The sequence below is a fragment of the Haliaeetus albicilla genome, chromosome 8 (genome assembly GCF_947461875.1).
Source record: "Haliaeetus albicilla chromosome 8, bHalAlb1.1, whole genome shotgun sequence".
Taxonomy (NCBI): domain Eukaryota; kingdom Metazoa; phylum Chordata; class Aves; order Accipitriformes; family Accipitridae; genus Haliaeetus; species Haliaeetus albicilla.
The window spans coordinates 41278937-41286643 of NC_091490.1; positions in this window are offsets into that span (position 1 = coordinate 41278937).

The following is a 7707-nucleotide window of genomic DNA, read 5'->3' on the forward strand; positions in this document are numbered from 1 at the left end:
GAGATTATTTAGACTGGGGAGTGAAGGGATTGAGAGCAGCCCTGCGGAGAAGGACTTGGGGGCAGTGGTGGATGAAAAGCAATGTGCACTCGCAGCCCAGAAAGCCAACCGTATCCTGGGCTGCACCAAAAGCAGCGTGGCCAGCAGGTCAAGGGAGGGGATTTTCCTCCCTCTGCTCCGCTCTGGTGGGACCCCACCTGCAGTACTGCGTCCAGCTCTGGGGTCCCCAGCGTAAGAAGGACATGGAACTGTTGGAGCGGGTCCAGAGGAGGGCCACAAAAACGATCAGAGGGATGGAACACCTCTCCTATGAAGAAAGGCTGAGAGTTGGGGTTGTTCAGCCTGGAGAAGAGAAGGCTCTGGGGACACCTTATTGCAGCCTTTCAATACTTAGAGCAGCCCTATGAGAAAGATGGGGACAAGGTTTTTAGCAGGGCCTGTTGTGATAGGACAAGGCATAATGGTTTTAAACTAAAAGAGGGAAGATTTAGACTAGATGTAAGGAAGACATTTTTTACGATGAGGGTGGTGAAACATGGGCACAGGTTGCCCAGAGACGTGGTTGATGCCCCATCCCTGGAAACATTCAAGGCCAGGTTGGACGGGGCTCTGAGCAACCTGCTCTAGTTGAAGGTGTCCCTGCTCATGGCAGGGGGGGTTGGGCTTGAAAGGTCCCTTCCAACCCAAACCATTCTATGATTCTATGATTCTATGATTATTGCTTCCTCAGCTGCCTAACAGGAGGGTGAGAAGGTGCACAGTGAAAGGAAAAGAAGCAACTGGCACAAGCTGGAACACAGGAAATTCTCAGTACGTATAAAAAAAGCTTTTACTGTGAGAATGGTTAAACACTGAGACAGGAGACCAGAGAGGTCAAGGAGGTGTTTGGGGCGTCTTCATCCTCAGAGATATTCAAGTTCAACTGCAGGGGGATGGGTCAGGGACCCCAGAGTCTCTTCCCATCTGTATTATTCTGTGATTTTGCTGGGAGCTGGCTGGGGAAGAAGGACACAGCCCCAGGTTGGAGTACTGGAATCAGCAGCACACAGCACTTCTGCAGTTTCAGACTTGCAGTGGTTTTGCTGGGGATGAGAGAAGCAAGCAGGGCAAGGGTCCCGCAGTGGTGATGACCACCACCTGGAATGCTGTAATGGTCCTGGGACCCATGGGGGCTGCTCAGGGAGGAGGTCAGATCCTGCTGTCAACGAAGAGCAAGAGGGAAGATGGAGGGCTAGGTCCACCACGGCTGGTCATGTCCCAGGCAGCAGCCCTGGCAGCAGTTTTACAAACACAGGATGATATTTGGACAGTGCTTTCCGCCCGCCAAGGGCAAGTCACAAGCAGGTCATTTTTCACTAAGATACAGCCACCGGCCCGTACAAAAAGCTAGCAATTCCCATCCCACCAAGCTAACAGCAACAGCGAGGCACTGCCAGCAGAGCAGCCGTCCAACGGAGTCACCAGGGACTCCTTAGAGCTCAGCCACCGAGCAGGATCTGCCACTCCTGGCACAACAGATCCTTGAGACCGATGTGGAGAGAGCTCCTTTTCCTGAAATGCTCCCGGCCACCCCTGGGCTTTGTCCCACCCAGCAGAAGGCAAAAAGCAGGACCCTGGCAAGGTTATGGGACCTCTACCAAACTGAGTCAGGACTTGGAGAGACTTCCTTGGGAGGAAGGAGCAGTGGGATGGAGGAAGGAGCTGTAGCAAAGCGTTTACACCAGGACAGGTACTGGTGGCACTGAAGGGATGCTGGGTGGCAGATGGAGAGGGGTTGCCTGGAGAGCTAACACGGCATTGAACACTGCGGGGAGGCTCACAGCTCTGGTCTCCTTGGCTTTGTTGCTCAGTGGGATCCTTCTTTCTCTCATCTGACACCCCCAATGCCCAAGAGCTGATCTACACGGTTAGCATATCCCTGTTGCCTCCCTCTGTCCCTGTTCTGTTTATCCCTTTGAACAGCCTCCTGCTGAGATCACCTCTGCCTGGGACTGCTCAGGGATAAATCTGGCCACGGAGCTGTCTCTGATGGAGCAGGGGCCAAAATACTGGTCACGCATGCGTCTCGGTCAAACAAGACTCAGTGGCAAGTCCATGCTATTTAATTACCAGGCAGATGGAGTGAAAGACCAAGCTTGGCAAAGTGAAGGCCGTTCATCTTGCCAAGGGTGTCTGGGCTGGTGGCCGGTGGCTCTTGTGTCTTGCAGTGTAGGGAGGTGGGGAATGCTCAAGGATGTGCACAGCTACTCGGGACCCCTAAGAAAAAAGGGTGTCCATGATTTCAGCTACCTCCACGAAAAGGCAAAATGACCACTGGAGCAGGCAGGGAGGGTGGACGTAGCAGGAGGTCGTGGACAACAAGCTGGGAGTATTAAAGCCATGGGCAGATGGGGATTGGCTATGCTGATGGATGCAGGCTGTGAGGATGGCCCTTCCTTCACCCATCCTTGTGCCCAAGCAGCTGGGAAAAGGCCCTGGAAAGACAGGCAGGAGAAGCTGAGGGCTGGGAAGAGGGAGCTGTGTTACCGAGGGACATTCCAGTGGTCAAGCACAGCTCACGCACAGCTGTGAAGTGGGAAGCCCTCCACCCATCGGCCAAGGGACCCCTCCCCTGCTCCCTTCACTAGGACCTCTGCCCTGCCTTCGCTTGCAGATGGGGAAGCGTCCAACCCCACATCCCTTGTCCCACAGCGCTGCCCATCGTGCCTCCCACGGGTGAGGCAGACAGCACTGTCAGAGCCCTCCGTAGCGGAGAGGACACCAAACAGGAGGAGGCTGGGAGTTCCCCATGCATCAAAGACACTTCTTGCTGTCACAAAAGTGCCCTTATCCCCACCAAGAGCGTCCTCCCAGCCCAGGGACAACTGTCAGCACGGATAACGTCAAAGGTGTTCCTGGCAGAGCTCCCTGCCCTCGCCAGAAGGCCAGGGCTGGTGCAAAATGTGCACGGGGGATGTACAGTGTGTACATCCAGGGTGCAGGAGAGCTCAGTGCCTCTCTGCCTGCACAGAGAACAGCTGGTGTCCCACTATGGGACTGCCCCAGTGTGGGCTCCCAAATACCACTCTGAAGTGGTTGTTCTGCTGTAGAAAATGTCTGGCACGGGGTAGAAAAACAAGGAAACCCACTCACAACCACTGCACCGGCTGAAGAGGGATTCAGAGCAAGCCTAGGCAGTGTCCTGTGGCTCGGCATTTTCCTGGCTCTTGGCATTTGGCTCTAAAGTCTTCCCGAAGATGGATCCCTGTCTGCAAGACTGGACATCCTGGCTGCCCACCTGAGCTGTTGGTACCCAAGATGCCAGGCTCCCTCAAGCCCTTTTACAGCTGAAGCATCTACATGCCACCATGGCAGTGCCAGAGTAGGGAAAGAGGAGTCTAATTAGATCAGAGTAACCCAGAATACCTCTCACTAACCCCTTGATTTGTCCAGAGGCATGATATCATCTCTAGAAAACACTGAGGGTCATCTGTGTGCAGCCGTTGTCCTTCTCCTGTTGAACAGATTCACTAAGGCAGGCTGCTGAGCACAAGGTGGTGTGAATCCACCAATTTTCTCTTTCCATACATCAGCTGCACCCCAGCAAGCAACCCAAGGGCTTGATCTAAAAGCTGAGGGCTTCCTTTTGAGGCAATACAGCACTGAATGCAACAACACAGCAGCTCCTTTGGACCAGAGCAACCAGTTACATCTGGATATGCTTTTCCAGAGGTAGCTACCAACGGCCGTGATCTCATTCCCATCCACCCATGGTGGACAAGCACTTAGTGTGGGAAGTCTCTTTCAATGACAAATGAAAGCACTTCCCTTGCGCCGTTTGAAGGACGTAGGTCTTAAATGGTTTAAAACATTTTAAACCCCAGGTGCAGCGTGATGTCCCCAAGCATCCTCCCCAGAGAGTGTCAGGCTCAAGCCCTCTCCTTCCCTCCCAAGCAGACCAGCGGCTGCGCTTCCCAGAGACAGAGCTTTAGGCACAGCAGGATGAAAGGCTCAGCTTGATCAAATTACACTCTCCCAGGCTTGGTGCCTGCTTGATCTCATGAAACATAACTAGATTTCTCCTAAGAAAAAATCAATAAGCTAAGTGTCAGTGACGATGCTGAATTCTGAGCTGCCCAGAGTTAATTGCACCCCCTGGCTCAGTGCAGCAGGGACCTGTGCTCCTTGACTCGGGTCAGTCTCTGCCAACTGCAGTTTGTGCCGTTACATGCATCTCCTGTTGAACGTCAATGGGAATTGGGGTGTAAGTCCTTGGGACAACTCTTAAATTGTCCATTTCTACCTGATTGTATGCAGCCAAGGCATGTCTTACTGCCACGTACAATGCAGCTGCAGGCTTAACATGAAATTAAGGGAGAGAAGGTAGCCCATGGGCTACTTCAAGTGAAAGAGAGCTGGAGGAGTACAGGATTCACAAGCCCATACCTGGGAACCAAAAGTGGAGCCACCTAAATGCCCAAGGGTGTCTACAAAGCATGTGAGCTGGATTTCCTAATCTTTCCTTACCTAGTAGTGAGGGGATGTAGGGAGCAAGGGCTTTACCAGTGAGATTTAGTCAACCTGATCAGTAAGTGTTGGCTGGGATTCACCTCTTGCTAGACAGCAAGACTCCACGAGCGAGACCTCCATCGAAGGTGGAGGAGCCCCATGCAAAGAGCTCAGCTGCAGATACCCACAGGAGGAGCGACGAACCCCCACTCCCCAGAGACCCAAGGTCAGGCTAGAGCAGGATGGGGATGCTCCTCCTGGGATGGCAGGGCTGGCACACTGCTCCACCTGATCATCACAGACAACTGCTGCTGCCAGGCTTTCGGCAAGTCTGCTCTTCACCTGCAGAGCCAGGCTGGAGAAGCAGGCACAGCCAGGCTCAGAGATTCCCACAGCAAGCCCTGAAGTTGCTGCTGAGACTGGCCAAACCCACAAAAAGTCTTTAATCTAGAGAGCCCAAAGGATGTCAACAGCACCAGTTGCTGTGTAAGCTGGCTTTATGGTTACAGGACCCGGAGGACTGGTTCACTCCCACGAGTGGGTCAGACCTGTCACTCAAAGCATGCAAGGTGGCAGGACGACAGCTTCTCTCTCTCGCCCTATTTCTACAACAGATGCACCCCAGAGCTTTTATGGGTTGAGACACCGGAGGTGGGAGGAGTAGCAGTTCCCAGCTGGGATCCTGAGGATGGTGCCAGGGCAGAGCTGGAGACGTGCTGCTCCGCTGTAGCACAGCCAAAGAATAATCAGTTTCACAGCCTTTTAGCGGCTGCTTCACACATCAAGCTTGGATAACGTTTGCTCCTTCTCCCCTTTCTGCCTGGCCTCACACCAGCCTTTGCGTCCTCCCTTTGTTCCCAACCTTCCAGCTTCTCCTGCCTGCATCCAAGTTATTTGTCTTTTACTGCTACATACGTTTGCATCATCTTGGTGATGCAAACACACATGGATGGGAGCACTTATGGACAGGAGCACACAGTACTGGGCACTGGTAAGGCACAGAAAGACAAACGCATGCCTGACCCGTGTACCGAGATGCTCAAGGACAACACAAGAGACAACGATGAATACCAGCAGATGGACAGAGACTCCAAGGAAAGCTTCTCCCTCAGGAGAGCCTCTCATGATGGATCTGGTGATGTCTGAGAAGAGTCCAACCCCCACCAGCTGCCATTACCTTTTCCCTTCCTTTTGCCATCTTCCATCCAATTTAGACTCCAAATGGTTCCTGTCTGTAGTATCTCCTTAGTTAAGTGTTCTCTATCTGAAGTACCAAATGGTTTTCTCAGATCTGAGTTTCTCATGTCTGCTGCATTTTCCTCACTCACAGATTCCCCAAAGCTGTTTCACCGAAGTATTTGGGCTTTCTGGCAAAATGTATCCCAGTTGGCCTGAACTGCCTGTTGCTCCAGCTTCTGTTACTCTTGCTATTAGTGGAAATTTTGCATTTTAATATTTGTGCCATTATTTTGCCAGTAACAGAAATTACACTTAGGGTCCTGCAGCTTGAAAGACTGGTTTCGTTCCCTTTTTCATTTGAAAGCAAATGCTTTTTTTCCAGTGTCCCCAGATCTTATGGACCTCTCAACAGAGTGACTGTCAAATTCCTTCAGCATCCTGTCCCACCACACAGGTCCATCCCATGATATGGGTCTGTTCTGACATATCAAATATTTCCTGCTCAAATTATCCATGGTTTTATCGGGGTGGTGAGGCTCAGGTGTCTCTTGGTCTCCAGGCATAGAATAATTATGGATAAAGCTTTTGCAAAAGTGATGCGCATACAATCCAAGACAGAAGGCATCTAAATGTGCAATGTCTAAATGTCATCTAAATGCATATCCAGGGCTGTGAGATGCTTTTAAGGAGCCAAGCTGTGCATCACTTACAGTCACAGTGCCACCCTGCAGTGGGTGTCCAGTCTGGGGCCACAAAGGATAGACGTCACTTTTGAAAAATAAAAACATTTTCATTGTGAAATAGCCCCCCAGATGCCACCCAGACCTGCCTGAAATATCACTTTGAACTTGCCCTGGCATTATTTAATCTCTTTTATACTGCATATGGGAATTCATTAGGAGATGAAAAGTTCAGTGTTGAAATGAAAAGGTAGAAACAATTCCTCCACCTTTTCCTCAATGCATTCATCACAGCTCCCCCAGACCTGCCCCAGAGCTCAGCCTCCTGCCCACGGTCAGCAGAGGACACCTTGTAGGACATCCAGGAAAGCACAGCTGTGAGAGAGCTGTGATGGGATAGCGCAATGCCAAATTCCTGGTCCAACTGGACCATTGGCAGTGGTGTGACATTGCAAGGTGCCTGCCCACCAGTCAGCTGAATTTCAAAGCAGAGAGCACTTCATCACCCCAGCTTGGAATTGGACTCAGAGCATCATATAGTTTGAATGAAACCTCCAGTTCAACTGTCCTACCCAAAGCAAGACCAGTTTTGAAGTTAAAACTAAGTCGCTTAGGGCTTTGCCTAGCTGAGTTTTGAATATCCTGATTTAAATATCTCAGCTTGCCCAGGGAGAGCTCTACAAAGTTGTGTTTGAGACCCCCAGCTCACAACGGATCTCATTTTATCAACAGTCTTACTCCAGAGGAAAGGAACTTCCCAGACATCACTGCACCACTGCATTACAGCACGGTCTACGCACCTTCAAACCAGAGCAAGAACCCAAAGTGTGCAACACACTCTTACAACCAGGACAGGAGACAATATAAACCACTACAGCGAGCAGTAACTAACCTGCACGCTTCATCGCCTCCTGGATGGGAAACACAAGGGGACCCCAACCGTTGTTAGTTCAGTCCCAGTTTAGTCAGTACAAGGAGACACACCTCTGAGCCACCAAGGACTTTGCTTGGCTCATGGAGACTCACAAGTGCTCTAGACACTTCCTCATTTGTTGTTACTCCACGAAAGAAAATAAGCTCTTGAGCCGTGGATGTGCAGTCAATTGATTCATACATCACCGGGGAGAGGCACAGACATTTCTGCAACACATTCTGTGCAGCAGCCGTGAGCTGCAATGCGGTGTCATCAGATAAATCTGTTACTCTGTGCTGGAAAACCATTTGGATTGCACTCAAATTCTCAAACTTCCAACTGGGTTCCAGGCACTATTTTTGACTTAGAACAATCAGGAGCCGTTTCATAAATTCCCACTGGAGAGAAGCCTCGGTGCCTTCTCTCTCACCAGGCAATTTCGAAACT